Raw genomic sequence first — 21935 nt, forward strand, 5'->3', positions numbered from 1 at the left:
ATGATGCTGTGGTCAAAGGCCTAATGCGATCCTTGAATGTATAAACAGAGAAATCTTGAGTAGAAGTAGAGAGGTTATATTACCTCGGTATTTGCACTCATGAGCCCTCTGCTGGAATATTGTGTTGCATTCTGGTGTCCATAATTCAAAAAGGATATTGATAAATTGGAGAGGGTTCATAGAAGAGCCCCAAGATGAGCAACGGATTGGAAAACATAGTGAAAGACTCAAGGAATTCAACCTATTTAACCTATCAAAGAGAAGGATAAGAGGTGACTTGATCACCTACATGGGGAACAGAAATTTGATAATAAAGGGCTCTTCAGTCTAGCAGACAAAGGTATAACAAGATCCAGTGGCTGGAAGTTGAAGCTAGACAAATTCAGATTGGAAATAAAGCACAAATTTTCCAGAGTGAGGGTAATTAACTACTGGGATAATTTACCACAAGTTATGATGGTTCTCCATCACGGGCAATTTTTAAATCAAGATTGGATGGTTTTCTAAAAGACATGCTCTAGTTCAAATAGGAATTAATTCAGGGACGTCCTGTGTCCTGTGTAGGAGATAAAACTAAATGATCTCAATGCTCCCCTTTGGCCTTATAATCTATGAAAAAAGATCTCAATATATGTACTTTTAAAAATCCCATGATTTTTAAAACAGTCTCATGATTTTGAGGGCCTGACTCAAGATTTCTTGGGGCTGGCAATACTATAAGTATGTTTACATAGTCACACAGTACTGCCTACCATATAACTTTTTTTTAGGTTTCATATATTCAAGAGCATCCTGTTCTTATTAAGCTTCCAATATTCAGCTCTGCACCTACATTTGGGTTGCACAAGAGAAATTAATAACCCACCAGTGACCATTTTATTCAAGAATTAAAGAACTTACACTACAGTGAGCATTGCAAATTTTCCATGTGCCATTTTGCTGCCACTTTTTAGTACATTAGCTGAAGAGTACAAAAATAGAAGATACAATGACTTCAATAATGCGTACACAAAGTTTCTGAGGCTGTGAATGAAAGTAGACAGAATGAATGTTAACATTCCTCTGTATATTACTGTGCATGGTGTGTTTGATGCTTTACTGTACCACTACTGAAGCAAGAGGTAAGTAATGAATAAACATGTCTCTTTGAAACAACTTTGACATTTCAGCTAAGTTTACACATTAATTAAGATGCGATTGTCCTAGCCCCCCAAAAAGGAGCAGAAATTTTAGAGAACTCCCAGGCTGAAGTATAGTATAAAAAAGCTGTATGAACACTTTGTTAAATGCACAGATTTAACCCTGCTGTTTTGCTCCTAATCATTATTAATTGCCTCTAGTGGTGGACATTAATTTCCCTATTGCAGCAACATGCATCTTGAGCTTGGGCATATCCTAATATATCAAGTGGGACAGGTGATATAATTCAGCTGGTCACAGCTGGAAAGAAGACAGCCACCCACATGCAAGCAGTCTGTCAGCCTTAGTTACGCTGCAGACACCACTACAGCCTCCATAACAACATTGTACATTTATCTCTAGGGATATCTTTACAAGAAGTATGGCCGATCAGTTCATCCTACTTAATCTGTGATGGTTTCAGTAGTAGTAGTAAGAATGGTTCAGCTTGAGCTTTAACTCTCAATTCTTTGCAATGGGGAATTAACACACGTGGCTGGATTTTTCTACAGGTTAGACTGACCCATTGCTGATCAGTGCACAGCACTAACAGATAAGGGTTTCTTTTATAACATTCCCAGTAGCTCTAATTCTGCAGCTCTTACTCTCAAAACAGTCCCATTATAGTCAATGGGGCAAACCCCGGAGATAGTGTAAGTATTCCTAGAGATGGACTGAACAAAAGGATCTCAGGATTGGGCCCCATGGGACGACTCATGTTTAAAGCAAGTGGGACCAGGACCCATGCTTGCCTCTCCAGTGGTAATTAACCTTTTTTATAATTGTAATTAGCCTCATTATAACAGTGAGCAATGGATTAACCTGGGAAGCTGTTTGGCAGTTTGGTTCAGATAAGTATCTAAAAGTTTGGCTGCTTATCCAAAGTGTTACCCAAACACATGCATATTTCCTTGCTCTGGAAAGATCAAGCAGGAAATCTTGGATGACCAGATTTTTGGAGATATATCCTGTATTTCCTGGTTTCAGACAGGAAATACCAGATCAAGTTCTCAAATACCAGCCCCAAACCTGCAGCTGTGCAAGCAACACCCCCACTGAACAGCTATTCTCAAAATAGTTTGGTGCTTTCGGTCATGGCCAGTGCTTCATTTGTAATGAAAATGGCGCTGGGGCTCAAGCAATTTTTTTCCATTCATAACTGATGCATCAAGCCCAGAGGTGCCCGGGCTATGAACTGCCAAGCCTAGAGGTGCTGGAGCTCAGCCCTGGCAAGCCCTGGCACAAATTAAGCATTGGTCATGGCTGAAACCTGACAGTGCAGAGGATTTTTAGAAGGAATTTGATTTTTTTAATAAGTTTAAAAAAATGCAGCGCATGAAAGGAGCTCAGGTTTGGCTTGTTGAGAGGTTTCAGGTGGTTCTTAAACCAATTTAGCCATCCCTAATAACATTTTATGTTTGTTCCTGAGTGTGGTACTGTAAGAAATGTGGGATTCAAAAAAAGCACCTAAAGATAAGAGCCTCAAAAGTATCAACAATGATTCAACAGGAGTTAGGTGCCTAAATACCTTTGAGGATCTGGGGCAAACTGAGGTGAATAGCCCTCTGATGACTTCTGGGTTAGACAGTTTGGGATTGCTCTCTCTCTCTCTTCATATAATAAAACTTCACACTGAACTTGTGAACACATATAGTGTGTATTTTTGAATCTTCAGTCATTAAACTTGATTTAATCTAGCTATCTGAAAATCTTATGTGATAGCACTCAGAAAGGAATCATTTTTGCAACTCTTAAAGGGGACACGTTCACAAGCTTCATTTCCCATCTCATCTGTGAATTATTCCCTGCCAGACTTCTGGATTATATCTTGAATCAGAATTCAAATATAATTTCCTTAAAGGTTATATTATACACTTATAGTGTTTAAATTATATTGGTTTTGGATTTTCCACTGGGATAACACATTGGCAATGAACAGTAGGATCTGCTTTATCTACAACTCCCTCCTGACACTGATCTCCCCCTTTTCCCATAGAAGGCTCTAGTTTTGGGTCAATCACTCCCTGGCACTGTATATCCAGTCACAGACATTCCAGGTTGCTGTTTACCTCTTTCTCATTCCATTCTTTATTGGAAGGTTCTAACATTCTTCTAAAACCAGACAGGCCTGGGTTCCAATTTACTTGACCTCTGCCAGCGTTCGTTGGAGGACTTGATCTGCTTAATTGTAGATAGCAGTTTTATAATTAATCTGCACTGATCCCTGATTTGGAGGCCTGGAACATAATGTTTATATTTTTCTCCTCCTTTTTACCACTTCTAAGGCACGCTGTTTTACTATCCAAGAAGGATTTAGTGGAGGATAGATTTGCTATTAAAGCCCACAACTAAGGAAAACAATCCGGGATGCGCTGCAGTTGCTGTCATTGTAGACTTACACAACGTATTTTGTTATCTAGGCAGCAAGAGTGTTTGAGTTAAACAGTCAGTACCACTCTGTCACAAATCTCTCTGCCAACCTTTGAATGAGTTGTTCAGTATCAAAACAACTCAATTAAACTGCTGTACTGCCTGCATCAGATGGCTTTGCCAAAAGCCTGATTTCAGCTATAACTATTATTTACAACCTATCACAAGCAGATTCCGGTGTTATGATCATCGTTATTAACACGGGGTTTAAAAGGAACAAAGGCTTTGTACTAAAAAGGAAACACTAAAGAAAAAGCCTTACACAGTGGTATGTGGGCTGAACTCTTTACTGTCTGCAGCGTACATTTTCCTGTTAGTTCAAATAGTTAAACTTGGAAGCTAGACATTGATGTAATATGTTGTTTCCATTCATGGAAACACATTCACTAAGAGTTAATAAATAGTCTATGACTGCTAATCTTTTAAGGACATTTCAAAGGGATGAAATCACCCGCTGTCATTGTAAATGCAGTGCCTCGGCCTTTGTTGCATTTAAATGTAAAGGTGAGAACCTGATTAGAGGTGTTCAGCTGCTTTAGAAAGACGTCTCCATGTTAAATGCCACATCGTTTGTTTTTAGCAAATTGAGTCGCTAGAATAATATTTTCTCCCATCGTTAGGTCTTATCCCTTGCACTGTACCTGCCTAGTCGAGATTTAAATGCAACAGGGTTCATTTTCCTTATGTTCAGTGTGGAAGGGGGTTAGTCTCACCAGAGTTAAGGTTGCCTGGATGGACCAGTTTTGCAGAACTGCTCAGCATCCCAAAGGGACCGTATGTTCAGAAGATCTCAACTCCCATTAGGCACCAAAAAGAAATCCAGCTATAAGGGTCACAAGGGGACCTGCTGGGTGCTGAGCGCCTTTAAAAATCTTGCCCTTATTTTGGTTTTCATTGGGAGCTGAGCTCAACTTTCTTGAAACCCTGGCCCTACATGTGAAATTCTCAACTCCCCTACCCCCCACTAATGACTTCACTAAAGACCTAACCAAGCCACCTGAAATTTTGCATCCCAACATAACATTTTTTTTCTGGAAATTTCAAGGGCAAGTCACACAAGCAGGCTCAGAAATGTGGGGAGGTAGGGGGGAGAAGGTGATGTTTAAAAATACTCCTGTCATTTACTCTTCAAAGATTTTGCTCATCATGCTATATCGCCAAAAATGATTCATCGAGAAACTTAAACCATTTCTTTGGTTAGAGTCCTAAAGTTTCTAATGAGTAGAAATGCCTTTCAGAACTTTTGGGGCACATGAAGGAATTATGGAGATATTTAAAGGTGTTACTAATCACAATAATGCAAAAGCACAGATATACACTTCAAATAATATGGGTGTTATATACAAGTATATCCTTTGAAATGTATATAGTACATTCATCAAACCAACGCATGCCTTATATACACATTTCAGCTTGATGCGTACTTTGCAAAGTGTGCCTGGTTCAATGAGTGTTTTGCAAAGTGTGCACATCCCAACGGATGCTTTGGAAAATATACACAGACATGATGGCTGCCATATCTAGCTTGAAACCACATTGGGTTGAGATCATAGTTCTGGAAACAATGGACAAAGAAAAACCACATGATAGGGTGAATAGGAGGGAGGAAAACAAATGTGGAGGCAGAAGGAATGGGGTCTATTACAACATTGCTTGTGAGGTCCACTTGAGTCCCTACACAGCCCCCCAGAGCCTGTCTTTCAGCAATATTTAAACATTTTGTAAAACCTAAAAAGATTGAAAATTCTGGAATTAAGATTTTAAAAAATTGTATGACTTACTTCAGCCAAAAGGCCTGTAAGACTTCATTTAAACTAAGAGATGTTATCAGGTTTAAACTCTAGATTTCACAATAAAATTAGCTTATACGATTCTTACTCATCAGGGTAGACAAGGACAAGTCATGTTAAACTTTGGATCAACTAGTCTTGTATAAAGCTATCGGCACCATTGTTTTCCCATGACCATCTGACATGTTGCAGAATACACTCTGGCCTTATCTACACTTAGCAGTCAGTTGTGCTCAGCATTATGTCCCTTAAGATCCCTGTTTAAACACAATTAAATTTCCTAGTGAAGACAAGCCTAGGAAAATAATTGTATTTCCACAAAAACTACAAATTTGTAAGATTTCTTATATGGTGCATGGGAACCAAAATTAATCAGTTCTTCCTGCCCCCAAAATAAACTACTTTCCATTAACAGGCAACAGATGGTCTCTTGGAATTTAAGGAAACTTACAAGAGATATCTACACAAAATAAGGCAATGAAGATTGATAATATAATAGTGAACTGTAACCAGCAATGTCTAGGGCAATTTAACTTAATGTGTTGAATATGGTTTTTCTCTGAAGCCCCCTAGTTTTGAGAATAAAATCCCAGGGTATGTGTGAGATATTTTATAGGCTCCATCCACAAACAATTTTCAACACTGCAAGAAGTGTTAATGTGAGGTGTATTGAATGTACATATATTTTTAAAATCTATCCTCAATTTTTTGCTTCATTTTATTAGGTTTTATTAGTTTCAACCTAAACCCAGAAACCCTAGGCATCACATACATTCTATTCACCTTTGAATCACACCCCCGGGGCTGAGTATTTTGGATGGGAGCAGCACCATTTCTAATAAAGTCACAGCACTAGCAAATGACTCACAGATTCTATCTATCCACAGTTAATTCAAACTGCTGCAGATAATAATTTTTGTTGGGTTTTGAACATGATGTAGTTCTGATGCCTCACATCACATTATGTCACTTAGGACATGTCACATGATATTTGCTAGTGTCAATTTATGACACACTGCAACATGAACGAACTGTCTTATTTTCTTATTGGATTCCCACATCTGAATCACAGGGGGAGGGGGGGGAAGCAATGTTGCTCATAGCAAGATGCCAAGGGCTTCTATAAACCCACTGATGCCATGGTTCACCAACTACTTAAATTACAGTCAAATACTTCAACAGAACACATTGCTGCTGCTTCTAATAAATGTTTGTGCGGCCACTCCTACTGGGACTTGTTTTTTAAAGGGTGCGGTGATATTAGGGGAGGGCAGAAGCCAGAATGAATCGGTATCTAGTCAAGGTACTTTCACTGTTTGTTTTTAACCTTGACGTTCTGACATCACGTGAAATGAAAGTCAGGATGGAAATCTTGCCATTTTGTTCTGAACATACAGAATATCCATGAATTTTGCTTAGGAACAGAAACCTATCCTGTGATTTAAATGTGCTGAAATTCTGGAGACATGAGAACTTTGCACCTCCTTTGGAGATAATGCAAAATATATTTTAAATTACATTGAGTTTTTATGAATGTTCATAACAAATGTAAAATGTAACGTATACCATATGCAAGGGAGATACATGTGATATAATATACACACACACACACACTTGTCCTGTGTACTGTAATAGTTTTAATAATATTTATAGAGTTGGCCTTTCTCACTTTAGAAGATGGATAACACAGTATCAACTCCATTTTCAAGGTAGGAAAACTTAGACCAAAGGTGAGACCAATATTTTCAAGTGTCTTCTAGGTTTCTCAAGCTGGGCACTCAAAAACGGAAGTATCTAAAATTAAAGGACAGTTTTGAAAATTCTGTTCTCAAGGACTTATTTGATGTCACACACTGAATCGGTGGCAGAGTTGGAAGAGAACCCAGAGCTTCTGACTTCCAGCTCTGTGCTCCCTGCACTGCTGTCACAGAATATAAACCAAATGTGTAAACGTCTGTTTCACATGCAAATCAGAGTGTGGAAAGCAGATTCTGTATTATAAGTCAGAAGCTTATTTACCAACCACTATCATTCTGTCATGTCAATGCAACCTTATTTACTAGCCCCTTGGTGCTTTGATACTATAGTAAAGGGCTTGCAGTCTCTTTGGGGCAGGAACCACATCTTTCTATGTCTGTTCAGCACGGAGCACATTTTGGGTGTTACTGTACTATACATAATCATATGGATCATGGTGCAGTTTTACAGGTGAGATGGTTTATCAATAGTGTTATAGATCAGGGCTTTCACACAACATACCTGTCTGACAAATTTCAGTTCTTTATCCTGGTTGTTTTGACACACACACTGTTAATTAACAACGGAGGCTTTAAAACACAGTTACTCCCTTTGTCCTTGTATCCTTTTCTCTAATATTTATGACCAGTTTTCAGTGGCATGCATTGGTATCGGATGATCTGTGTCTTTTCAAGTCTGAATGCAGAGCTGCAATCTGGCTGGCTGTGGAATATTTCCAGCAAACACCCTTCCTCCCTCCCCCCTTTTCTCTCTCTCCTCTTCCCCCTTCTCTCCTGCTGTGCTGCACCCCTCAATGCAGGAACGTGACTGATGAAGCCCATTACTTATCTATCAGATAACAGATTTTTTCCACACAGATTCCTTATAAAACTCTCCCTTAACAAAATTTGTTCTGCACATACCAATATTGGGCCAGAATGTGGGAGGTTAATTTAGCTTTTAAATTCTTTTTCTCTTTTGTGGAGTAATGTCAAAGAAAAGTTCCCTTTATGACCACAGGATATATTTGATCCATAGTTTTGCGATATGTAACATCTCTGTACAAAAAAGAGGCAGTGAATGAAGAAGAAAATCACCCCCTGGTGCTGGTAGCTACATAATTATGTCCCATTGTTGTTAATAAAATGCACTGGGAAAATCCTGACTCCAGACAAGGAGACGGCTGGTGCTAATAAAGTTTGTTATGTTTTAGACTCATAGACTCATAGACTTTAAGGTCAGAAGGGACCATTATGATCATCTGGTCTGACCCCCTGCATGCTGCAGGCCACAAAACCGTCCCTACCCTTCCCTTGACTCTGCTGATGAAGTCCCCAAATCCTGTGTTTTAGTGACTTCAATTGGCAGAGAACCTTCCTGCTAGCGATCCCTGCCCCATGCTGCGGAGGAAGGCGAAAAACCTCCAGGGCCTCTGCCAATCTACCCTGGAGGAAAATTCCTTCCCGACCCCAAATATGGCAATCAGTAAGACCCCGAGCATGTAGGCAAGAGTCTCCAGCCTAACCCTTGTTAGCCATTATACTATTTACCTACCATTGCTCGGTATTCCTCAGCTAATATGTTTTACCATTAAACCATTCCCTCCATAAACTTATCTAACTTAATCTTAAAACCAGACATTTTGTTAATTATACAGCGCTGCCAGTTAACAGAGTGGCGGGACAGCAAAGTTTTGTGGCCTCTCCACACAGTTCAAAGGACTGAAGTCATGTAACATCCTCCCCAGGGTACTTTTCAAGGAGGCAAGAGAACAGTACAAAATGTTCAATCCCAAAAGTACAGAAAATATTAGCTTGAATCAAATCTGCAGCGGGCTGTTAAAGCCACTTTTATGTTCATGAGCTGTGTGAAAGTCCTTTGTTCTATCTTGATAACATTTTGAACTTGCTATTTGAATCATGTTCACTGGGAAAAGCCATATAGTATTATTCTGAGCTGGGTGGCACCTCGTTATCGGCTGAGTTAAAGCCTCATTCAAAAGGAATGTGCCTTTCATTTCAGACAGTTGTAAGAGACAGGTGAGGGACCACACTTGCATCAGTGCCTAATAGAAACTAGCACCATGTGGATGAAGGGTGGGGATTGTGACCAGGTTGGGGACAAAAGGGGGAGGCTGAGAGAGAACACACAGAAACTGAAAACAGACAAGAACAGAGAGAGACAAAAAGGCAAGAAAGCCAAGCAGAAGCCTGTGATGACAGTGTGACTCTGGGAAAAGCTAAGAGAGAGAACTTTTGTTCTTGGTTCTTCCTGCGTCCAGAGGAGCAGAACTTTGTATATTCCTTGTAAACAAGCAAGGTTGCATCCAAGAGAATACCAGACTCCATCAATTTCTGCTTCCAACCGGAACATCTCCAGGGCTCTGCAATTTGACTAGTTGCTCGGGTCAAAAAGGGACAACAGTATTTTCTAGTCTTAGCAAATCAATGCAAACCCATTGAACTAAGATTGCCTCTGTGTTCACAATAAGATTTGACCATATAAAAGCTATTGAGATCCAAATATTTTCAGCCTTCACGGCCTTCAGACTCAGGCACCCAGTTCTAAGATAAAACTTTAGAAACTCAGCAATCTGAGCCACAAGATCAGGAGTCACCGCTATTGTTATGTGGCTGATAAGGAGGCCAGTGTAACCTTACAGAGCTCAGTATGCGAATAGCTTTCATCTTTCTTTGTTTAACAAAGCAGAACACAAAACAGAGGAGCTTCCTAGGAGGCATCTCCCAGCAGTCCCTCTTCTCACCATTTCCCTCCTACTTCCAAGCCGTTCTGCTTATCCCATTCCTCTTAGAGCAACAGTGTCCAAATATGGCAAAACAGACAGAACTACTGTATGTGACCAGTGTAAATCTACTGCCCATAGTATAATTGTTTGCCTGCAGCTCTGCACGTGCCTGGTAGTTTCAGACATCTAAGTCATTCTGGGGATCCCCGCATATTCACTCACAACGTGTGCTGTCTCCCTCACAGTCTTTCACAAAAGAAATGGGAAGGTTGGGTAACGAAAAAGATACCACCACTATCACCACCACTCTTCTTAGGTCACTCGCTCTAAGTTGATTAATAGCAACACTGTTTTCCAAGGCCCAAACTCTGCAAGGTGCTTAGCTCCCTCAATACCTTGCAAGAGCTGCTTGAGGGAATTTAGAGAGCTCCGTGCCCTGCAGGAAGTGTTCTGCACCTGCAGAGCGAATAGTCCTTTGTACACAGTCTTGCAGCCACTTAATAGCTCATGTCAGTGTCCTGTAGTTCCTCCACATCACCCCCATAATCTGCCCTCCAACTTCATTTCACTGAACGCAGTGTTTCTTTTAAACTGTTTTCCTCCTATAAAACTGACCTTCCTTCTCCCTTTGGGGCCATATGGAATGACAAGAAAGAGAACGCCAATGGCTGTTTTGTATATATCCCTGCAGGCTCCATGTAGACTGCAGCAGTCATCCACCCCAATCTGGCATAATTCCCAGAAATAGCGCTTGCAGAAATATATATTCCTGGAATGACCTAAAAATAACCCAGTGGCAACCCCAAGTGTATGCTAAGTTAGATAGGTAAAGATATAAAGGGCATGAAGATATTTGTCCCTAACTACGAGTTAGCACGGCACCTGAGGCATACTGGGTATCCTTCTGACATCCTTATTACCTACCTTAGTATCTTGGCTTCTAGAAAAACTGAGGTACAGAGACATTAAGTGTCTTGCCCAAGGTCACACATTGTATCAATAGCAGGATGGAATAGAACCCAGCTGTCCTGATTGCCAGCTCTGGGACCTTTTACAAATAATTTAAAAGGCTCAAGCCTAAAAGCCAGTTAAACTCACTTGAATTTACTTTTAATATTTCTAGTCTTTCCATTATTGTTATGTAAAATGATTGTATTCAATTGTCTTCAGCTGATTTGTGTATCTTCATTTTTTAACTGCAATGTCTGATTGTCAGCAGAGTGCTTCGCAGATTACATAGCTGAAATGAATATATGAATATATTGTGAAATTAGCATGAAATGGACAATATGGCAAACTTATTTCACAGATCTAGACAAAGACAAATGAAAATCAAGAATCCCTGCAACTTTCTCAAAAAGCATCTTATTGAATAAATTACACTTGGTAAGGCAGCAGTGGTTATTTTAATGGGTGAAGATTGATGGTCAGGACCAGAAGTCTGTACCAGCAAACAAAGTACCTGCTTACAGTCCACCCCACAGCAAGATCTTAATGTCAGAACTGAGTCAATCATTCTCTGCAAATAAAAGAAGATACTTTTTTTTTGCTCACAGAATAGCTGCAGATTGTGATTTCCTCTGATTTATCTGTAATTCAAAATTTCCTTGACCAAATTTATTCTCTTTTTTTTTTTTTTTAAATTTCTTAGATTGGCTGTGAAGAATTTGCCGCAAGTATCTGATATTCACTATTCAAACTGTGAGGTGTGTTAGTTATGAATGGTGGCAGAAGTCACATGGTATTGTATCTGTACTCTAATTGGATGAATGTAACTTTAACGATCGGGCAGAGGGCATGAAGAGGCACCAGGGCTCTGAATTTTTCAAATAAGGAGAATACATGAATTTTATTCATTTTTTCTGGGCCAGATTGGCTTTGCCTAAGGCACTGGTCCAAGAAAAATGATGCCACTGTAAGATCCGTTGTCTAGGTGCACAGCTGCAATTAAATTTTCTTTTAACACATTCACCCCAAATAATTGCACACGCACACACAGCCCTAGTTGCCAGGAGCACAGTCAGATCCTCATTTAATTGCCTGTGTACCAGGGCTCTGGTGAGGATTATTGGGACCCCTGACCCCTGCTGTGTTAAGCAGTGTCCCTTTCAAACACACTAATTGCCCAGCACACAATGAAGAGAAATGGTCACAGCAGCAGTAGATGAAGAACGTTGTCCCTCATTAGGCAAGTTTAGGCTTAAGGCATCAGCATAGCTTTGTCATCGCAACCTGGCACTTCTGTTCTCTGGCAGTATTTGAGCGTGCATGCTTCACATTTGCTTTCCATGAGCATTCAAGCAAGTAGAACTTGATCATTCTAATGTTTGCAGAAAGCAAACACAAAAAAGGGCAGAAGCATGGGCAAAGGGAATTAATTTTCTAAATCACCAAACATTTTTATGGTATTTGTCCATTTCTACTTAATAAATTCAAATCTCATCCTCGAGGGAAGAGGAGAAAAAAAAATCAATGTGGAATCATCCAGCTAATAGGCACAATGTTAATTCTGGATTTGCATTTACTAATGTTACAAACCGCTGCTTAACAAAATATTATAGTCTTAGCCTTTCAAGAGATAGTTAAGAGACAAAGCAGGTGAGGTAATACCTTTTATTGGACCAATAAAAGATAATACCTCCCGTATCCTGTCTCTTTCATGTCATGAAACCAATACAGCTACAACCACACTGCAAACAAGAGATAGTTATTTAGGCAAGTAAAAAATGACAGCTCTGACAGTGAGCATGTGTGTTGAAGTCTCAACAAGCAAAGGATAGGTTCCTAAACGGTAGGCACTCCAGGGTGACTGCATTACAGTAGAAATGGGTAACTTGTCTCAGATGAACTGAAAACTAACCTCTTCCTTTGCTGAAAACTCAAATGAAGGGCTCAGTTCTGCCAACTTTATCAGATAACACATTTTACTCCAGGAGTAATTCCACTGAAATTATGGGCCTCTTTACATAGAATAGGTAAGGTACTACTCAAAGTGAGTAATGGGGCACAAACAGACCCCGTCATTGAGGTTTATTTATCTTTCTCTCTCTCTTTGTTCTTCATTTGTATGAACCTCCATTCTTCTCAGTTCTGGTCAGCACTCTAAGTGAAAGTACCAAAATAACACAATAGAGACCATTGGTATTTCTGGTGTGACTAAATGCAGGAAATACCAGGAACCTCATGGGAAAGCCTATTCCTATGCTATTTCAAACCCTGTTTTGTAATCAAGTGTTCAGATCACAATGCCACCACCGTGCCTGGCATTAAGGCAAAATCATGGTCCATGGTATGGAGCCATCTGGAACTGCACGGCTTCATGGCCACCCAGGCCTAAATCACACCTAGTCAAGAACAGATATGAAATATTCCTGTGACCACACAAGAGGTGCAAAGGGACCTGGAGTCAGACTCCATTCTACCTGGGCTCTGGGAAATGACATCAGAGAGGCTGAGCCATGAGTAATTACTTTTTGGAGTTTAGTAAGGTCTGGTCTATACTACCCGCCTGAATCGGCGGGTAGAAATCGACCTCTCGGGGATCGATTTATCGAGTCCCGTTGGGACGCGACAATCGATCCCCGAATCAGCGCTCTAACTCCACCAGCGGAGGTGGTAGTAAGCACCGCCGACAAAAAGCCGCAGAAGTCAATTTTGCTGCCGTCCTCACAACGGGGTAAGTCGGCTGCAATACGTCGAATTCAGCTACGCTATTCACGTAGCTGAATTTGCGTATCTTAAATCGACTCCCCGCTGTAGTGTAGATGTACCTTAAGTGAGGGCTGGTTGATAGGCAGGCAGAAGGGATCTTAACAAGGCAGTACTCCCCTTATACACCACTCACAAAATGAAATTCTCAGCTGGGAGAGAAGATTGAGCCATCTGGCTGAATTACCCTTAGTTGGCATCAGGGAGGGATGGTTCAGTTGCTCCCAGTGATTTCGCCCCTCAGCCCTAAGATATATTTCCTACTTTTTTTTAAATTTTTAAAACTACAAACAGCCAATTCTCAATTCCCTTCGTTCTTCTCCACAGCAGCTGTTCAAGATTCACTACAGCCTTAGGGCTGCTTATTACTGGGGGAAATCTCTCTTTCCTTTGTTTCTTGAGCACCGAGTTTGTATTTTATTAAACAATATTCACATTCCTTGAGACCCCATTGGATACATTTTAGAAATCTAATAAAAATATTTTATGTATTATAGATTATTTAATATCCGTATTATGGCAGCATCCATATCTGAATTATGGCAGCTCTGTCAACGCATCTAGGAAGACAGAGCCCCTGTCCAGAAAAGCATACAATCTAAGAAAAGCAACATATAGAAGGTGAGGGAGAGGGAGGATACATGCAATAAAAAAAATATTAAACAATATCAGTTATCCCACCCACCCCTTTACCAAGCCATTAAACAGTCTGATAATAACTGTGGAACTCTTTGCCAGAGGATGTTGCGAAGGCCAAGACTAATAGAGTTCAAAAAAGATCTACTAGGTAAGTTCATGGAGGATAGGTCCATCAATGACTATTAGCCAGAATGGGCAGAGATGCAAAACCATGCTCTGGGTGTTCCTAGTCTCTTATTTGCCAAAAGTTGGGACTGGGCAACAGGAGATGGATCACTTGACGATTACCTGTTCTGTTCATTCCCTCTGAAGCCACTGGCATTGGTCACTGTCAGAAGACAGGATCCTGGGCTAGATGGACCATTGGTCTGACCTAGTATGGCCGTGCTAATGTGCTAATTTCTTGAGACCCTCATGATCAAAGTTTTAAGGAGGGATTTGAAGGAGCAGAAACTAGTGGTCCTCTGGCTCAGTTCAGGCAGGGCAGTTCATGTAGAAGGGATGGCATGAAAAAAAGTGTGAGAATGGTTGTGTGAGAAGTGGACAATGTGGAGGCTGGCCTCATTGGTGGAATAAAGGGCAATTGGCAAGAATGGGCAAAGTTGTAAAGGTCCTTGACAGTGAGGACAGGAAGCTTGAACTTGACGTGGTGGAAAAGAAGGAACCAGTGGACGGATTCAGAAAGAGGGGGTGATATGAGCAGAATGACGTGGTAAGAAGATTGTCAACAGTGTTGGTTCCAGGATATTAGAGAGATAAGGTGGGTGAGGTAACACCTTTTATTGGACCAACTACTATTAGTGAAAAAGAGACAAGCTTTCGAGCTAAGAAGGTTAACCTTAGCAGATGCATTTTGGTGGATATCCCAGGAGCCAGAGTTCAGGACGAGGCTGTAGCAGTCAAGATGTGAGATGCTGAGTGTCTAGATGAGAGTTTTAACTATGTGGATGGAAAGAAAAATTTAATTCTTAGCAATATTGCAGCAAAGAAATGTTTTATAAAAATGTTGACTGCACATAGAGGCAAATATACCTCTACTGTTCAAATAAGCGCTTTGATTCTCATTGTGATGTGCTAAACTCCCTTGACTCTGGCCAGATAAAGCTACAAATCGTGCTACAAATACAAATTTGTGCTACAAATACAACAGTCGGGGGATCGATTTCTAGGAGACACAAGCAAGGCTCTAGACAGGTTATGGAACACAGCTAATTCCCTGTCTACACTACAAATTGCAACTGTATTGTGACTGGTTCAGGAGGCAACTGTACTGGAACCAGATCCTCTTCCTGTATTGCATTTCTAGTTCAGGCAGGCCCTAAAATTACACAAGAGATAACAGCTGGAAGTCAATATGCCAGCAGCAGAACAGGTCAACTGGAAATGAAGACATACCTCTGAAGCAAAAGCTGTCCAAGATGAATGTGGCATTCATTCTGGGTGACTGTCATAATCTGACTGGTGTCCAGAAGTCTGAGATTATTCTAACAATGACACAGCCATGAACTGAATTTCCTCAATGACAAATGGAAGCAGGAGAGAATGGAAATAAGTTGCTCATTGTCAATTCAATTGAGTAAGAGTGTTACAGACTATAATAAATATATGCGTTCACTCTGCTCCTTGTTTAGTTTTTTAAGCAGAAAGACGACTTTGTTCTCAATGTTTGTGGCTGACCAAATAGAGCTGCAAGATATGCCTGAAGCCCAAACATGGGAATTCAGTCACAAAGACATTTCCTTTGCAGATGTGACTGTAAAGGAAGATTGAGGATAGCATTATATACCAGACACTGTCAGTCTGTTAAACTGTTTACTGAATTTAGTAGGTATGCACTAGAGAAAATGATCCAGATAATTATCATTTGTGGGAGATGGAATATTGCTCTGAAAAAAACACACTGTTGGTACTTCAGCAGCTAGTCCTTATAGGCACTAGCCCTGGTGGGTCCCATAGCCACTCATACACATGACTAAGTGAAAAGTATTTTACTGGGGCTGGCAGGAAAGAGAAAGGTTGAAAATACCCTAGGTCCAAACGTTCCAACAGTTCCAGTCCAAAGTGAGCAACAACTGTTCTTGTTTTGGGACCCTGTGACAGTCCAGTCTAGAGTTGGGCTCGTCAGGCCTAGAGCCTGCGGTGCCCTCTCCAGTCCCGTCTCTATTCAAGCAAAGAGCTTGCAGGTTTCCAGACCAGGCTCAGTTACTGCTGTTCACCCATAAGTTCCACACAGACCTGCATCTGGCTGTGATCTTGTCTGCTTATTCCAGTCCTGTTATGTTACCTTGATGCTAGCCCAAGTACAAGGCAACCACAGGGACTGCAGAAAGACCAGCAGCCAGCATTCTTCCCTCCTGAGGGGGCACATTTATTCCATGGGAAGGGGAGCAGAGAGGCTGAGAGGAAAAAGAAATGCATTGAAAGAGGAGAAGGATCAGTGTGAGGAAACTTGCAATGCTGCTGCCAATCTTGACCTGTTGATGAATAATTAATAATAGAGCTTGGCTCAAGATGCAAAATTCAAATTTGGATCTAAACTCTCAGAGCTGCCTGAATGCTTGGACTTGGTTTTGGCTCATCACTAACAAATAAAGGATTTCACTTTACTGGGCAATTTTAGACTTTTCACCAAGACTAAATTAGTATAACGATAAGAAATCATGCCAACTGGTACTAGCTGTAATGCTATCCTTTTCTTAATGTAGAAACCAACCGGCAAGGACCCAGCCTGAGCTCTACAACTCTTTTCAGAGAGGCAACTGAACAAATGTAAGATGGCAATGTGGATACATTCTTGACACATACCAGAGGCTGGTGCATTTGCTCTCATTTCTATGTGCCCGGTAGCTCCAGATTCTGATTTTTCACACTGCCTTGTGGGGCTATTCCTAATTCACGCTGTGGGTAGAAAAGCGACTTTCCACCCACCCACAGTGTGACTGACCTCTGGAAACTCAGTTCCCGAGAACAGCTCCAGGAGCCCCTAGTGCCACAGAGAGAAGCTATTGCAAATATTTATCTCTAGTACCAGATTAGGGTGCTGTGCTTATTCATTTCTTAAGTAAAAATAAGCCAAAAGTCCCAGAGTGTTTTGCCAATGGACTTCATTGTGGCTCACCATAAAATATTCAGGGATCTTTCCCATTTGAAAAAATCACAGATGTACACTTTGCCTTGCCGTGTCAGTCAGGAGAAATGATAGAAACAAGCTCTGGAAATAAATCTGACTCTCACTCAGCACTAGGTAACCGACAAGTGTTCGTCCATCTGCCATAAGCAGTCAAACTGTGAATTCATTGATTTGATATTACTGGGGCATAATTGACTGAGGCTTTTTTGACTTTACTCCATGCTTACATTCTGGTGTTCCCAGTGCTGCTTTTGGAGTTTGTTAGTTTGATGATGACTGAGAGGCAAAACACTCTTTGAGAACTTTCAGATGGAATGTGCGAGAGAGACTCTAACTGATGTATTGCCCAACTGCTTTAGTGCTTTCTGCCAGAAACAGTGACGGAGAAAGCTTTTCACAGCTGTCCCTCAAATCCCTGCCTTGGATAGTCAAAACCCCTCCCTGAATCTAGGCTTGTCTGCAGTCACTTGTATCAGTTACCAGCACCACCATCACAGTACTTCTGCCTTAACATTTGAGTATCAATCTCTTGTGTCATCACTTTCTTTCGTGTCCTTAAATGGACAAGATAAAAGGCCACTTGTAATTTATTCTCTGTAATTCTTTCAACAGACATGTTGTGTTAATCTACACACTATCTTGACCTTCTGCAGTCATTATAAACACTCCCTCCCCTGGTGACTTGATCATGAAAGCTGCGTGCAAAGTAATGTCATTCTGTGAAGCTTTCTGTCTATCCAAATACTAGTCTGTTCACAGATAGCTAGAATGCAATGCAGGCTGCAGCCTGACACAAAGCAATGGTTACTGGGGGGCTTGTCATAGGAGGGATAATAGTGAAGCCTTCTTTCCCCTGTAACAGAAAGACCTCTCCATCACTGTGCGCAGGCAGTGTTCATATGGGCGGTGGATATCAAAGGCCTGGGGAGGCTAAGCCTCCCCTAACCCAGGCTGTGGCCCCACCCTGGGGCCCCACCCTCGCTCCGCATAGCCCCCAAAGCTGGTGGGGGCTCACCTGCAGCCGGCGGCCTGGAGCTTGGGCTGGCAGCCAGGGGCTGGGGCAACCAGGGGCAGCTCAGGCCACGGGGGCTCCAGTGGGCAGGGGGCAGGGCCTCGGGCAGAAGGGGCGGGGGTCTAGCCTCCCCAAAGAGGGGGTTCATCTGCCACCCATGAGTGTTCACATCTCAGCATCATATCCTTTGTTAGAATTCAAGTCACCCTGAGACCACTATTTGATTTTACGGCCCAGACTAATCATCGCTAACTTCACAAGCGGCCACTACCCAGCATTCTAGTTCAGAAGTGAATCAGTACAAGTCTTGTAAGGCGATAGGTACTGATCACAAACAAAGAACCTGAGGAGCAGGGTAAGGAAACTTTCACAGCGGGTTTGTTCATTAAGGATAACAGGGTGGGGTATTTTGATGTCACACTTACTTATAAAGAGCCTGTTAAGACAATTTACTGTGGTAATTATGGCCATGAAGAGAGATCTAGCAAAGATTAGGGTACTGCAAAAAAAAATCATCAAAGACTAAGTACTACATATTTAGGGTTAAATGGGAGACCTCGTGTATCTGTGTGGGGGATGGAGGCCCCTTAGGCCTTTGCATGGGCTACCCACAATGTACCCGCCAACTGGTTGATCCTCCAGTCCCATGCAGGTAAGCAAGGAGTGAGCTGGCTGAAGCACGAAGCCTTGGCTCCACCTCTCCTGCACCCACCCAGAGCATCAGCCTGCACCTTAGCCACTACAGAAGGGGGAGAAATCTGCACCAATACCTTAGCTGTACAAGGATTGCAGCAGATTACATTCCTCCCCTCACCCCACCCGGCCCCACAAGAGGGAAATTGGAAGCAGATTCTGACTCTGAGACACAACCTGATTCCACTCTGAGGAAGCACAGCTACACAGAGAGGCTTTTACTCATGCTGAATTGTAGGGTGACAGTGATTTAATACTGTATATTTAAGTATATAAGAACCTAGACAGGCAGAATATGAAGGAGACACCATTTCAGCCCCTTTCAACTTGAAGCTATCTTACAGTAACAGGACCAAGAGTGAAGTGTCCATTTATACTCCTCTGGGGATTTGTTGTATCACAGGCTTTTCCTGTCACTTGGTCTGTGTAAAGTAGGTGCGTTGGCAAGGCTTACGAAAAGGAAGGAAACATTTTTATTCCATCCAGTTTAGGTAACACAGGGGCGGTATTTATTGACATTCCCAGGGGATCCATTACTTTGATGGAAATAATTTTACAAATAACTGCACCTAACAGTTTATTGATCTGAATTCAGATGGCTTAACACACACACACACACACACCTTCAAGCAGGACCAAAACTAGCTTATGAGGATATTTTTTTCAAATGGTTAAAACATGTAATTTTTTGTTTTTCAATAAAAACCAAATGACAAACACTCTTCTCCTTTCTTTTCACCCACCAGTGGGCACTCTCTTTTCTATCAATCCATTGTGTGCAAACCCCAAACTTACGTTCCAGCCAGCCCTTCACCTTTGGCTTAAATGGCCTTTTTGACCTAAGGAAAATTTTCAGGTATCCTACGTAGACAGTACTGAACTGCCAATCATGTGACAAGTAGTTAAATTATATGTAAAGTTACCTAAGAGGACATTAGCCTGTCTTTAGCTAACAGGACTGATTCTCTCTAGGGGAGTATGTGGGAAAACTTAGGGGAGAGTTAAAAGAAAAAACCTGAACTCTGGCCTTGCCTACAGCAGAGTATTAGCCACTGGTGTCTCTACACCAGTGCAAACTTCTAGCGTAGACATGACTTATATTGGTGCAGCACGTGTTTACACTTGGATGTAGCCCCACTGTGCTGGGGTCAGTGACACTTGTTATGCACTATTGTAGATGCTTAAAGATAGCGTATCACTGTCTCTGCCTCAAGTGAGAATGAGCCTGATTTACATCGGAGTAACCGAGAGCAGAAGCCAGCCTGTTATCTGGATTACTGTGAAATCTCTGCTTATGTAGCCTGAAGCAGCTGCACAGTTTGTCCACAGCAAAGCTTGGTTCGGAAAACCGCAGTCTTTTATGGGAGCAATTAAGCTCCTCATGTGCATCCTTGACATTAAAGCTTATTTAAATTTAAAAGCAATGTTTTGTAATAAAGTATTTTTTTCTAGTTTATTTGGATGCCAGAGTTGAGCAGAGACCTGGGGGTTGGCTGATTCATGCCTGTTTCATTTTCCCATTCAATCCATTTTCTCTGAAAAGGAGACATAAGCAGTGAAGCCAATATAGTTTTATTGGATCCAATGCACTGGCACTAAAACAAATATATGTACACTCAGCCCACTACACTTTTATTAAAACAAATAGAATTTAATTCAAACCAGCATTCAATAGCTTCTTTTTAAAAAAGCAATGAAATTAAACCCTACCAATACTTTTGCTCAATATGTTTTCACAATCAGATTCATTTGACCTAAGCAATATATAGTTATCATAGGTAACACATTTTTATTAAAAACAAATTTACTGAAACCAAGTTTTCCTTCAACCAATAGACAGAAATTCTAACCAATTGTAAGATTAGATCATTAAAACTGATGGGGGTTTTTTGGTTGCTGTTTTTGTACTCCAGCAAAAAGACATTTCTATTTAGACTTTTTTTTTTTTTTTTTTTTTTTTAAGCTGATGCACAATGGAATCGATGCAACCAATGTCTTTTCTGGAAGCAATAACTTTCAGTGTCTTTTCGGTCAAAATATACTTTGCCAGCTCAAACTTTTAACTAGACCACAAATAGTACTGCCAATGTTATTAATGCATGGAAGCTGGGTGCTCTAGTGATTCCAGCAGGGAAATAGGAGTGTGGAATAGGGCTGTGCAAAGTGTTTGACTAGAAGCCAGACCCTAGTGTTCTGTGTGCAATGTAAGGGCCTGGTCTTGAGAGATATGGAGCACCGTGACATACTGGCCCAATAGAGGGAAACAAACACATGTACGGAATTCTGTAAGGCCTAGAGTTGACACCACTTGCTAGAGGATAACCAGTTTTGGGGATACCAGAAACCTGAAAGAAAAACCGAGCAGAAGCTCAATACACAGCAGAGAATCTGAGCCACCATTACAATGCTGTTCTGAAGCTCAGTTATATTAGTAATACTATTATGGATGAGACAAAGGAATCGGATGTCTAATGACCATTGATTTTCAAGGGCCATTTTCAAGGGTGCCACTGAAAATCCCCCCTCAATGTATAAAACTATATTTTAAGAAAAAAACATTTTGCACTTGTAAAGCACCGTTCATCTCTTTAATTTCATTGGGAGTGTTCAGAACCCATCCTTTGATTTGGAGAGGCTGTCTTCTTTTCTAATCTCCCCTCTCTCTTTCCCTCTCAAGCTTACAGAGGCTGGTGAAGCAGATAAATGCTTTTAAACGTGTTGTTGGTAAAAACCATTACAAATATTTTAAAAACATTTTGTAAAAGGCGTGTTATTACTGTTCTAAAAACCAAGCTGTTTTACAAAAGACAATACAGTAGAGGTGGGATACTTAAAAGCATCTAAAACGACCTAGGAGCACAAGTCCACAGG

At 41.1% G+C, this 21935-nt stretch overlaps 1 long non-coding RNA gene across 1 annotated transcript in view; it reads right to left on the minus strand.

Annotated features, from left to right (window-relative positions):
- Positions 1 to 21935, minus strand: part of LOC128832595 (uncharacterized) — a 78521-nt gene that overhangs the window by 56127 nt on the left and 459 nt on the right. The window lies entirely within an intron of this gene.

The sequence above is a fragment of the Malaclemys terrapin genome, chromosome 2 (assembly GCF_027887155.1).
Source record: "Malaclemys terrapin pileata isolate rMalTer1 chromosome 2, rMalTer1.hap1, whole genome shotgun sequence".
NCBI lineage: Eukaryota > Metazoa > Chordata > Testudines > Emydidae > Malaclemys > Malaclemys terrapin.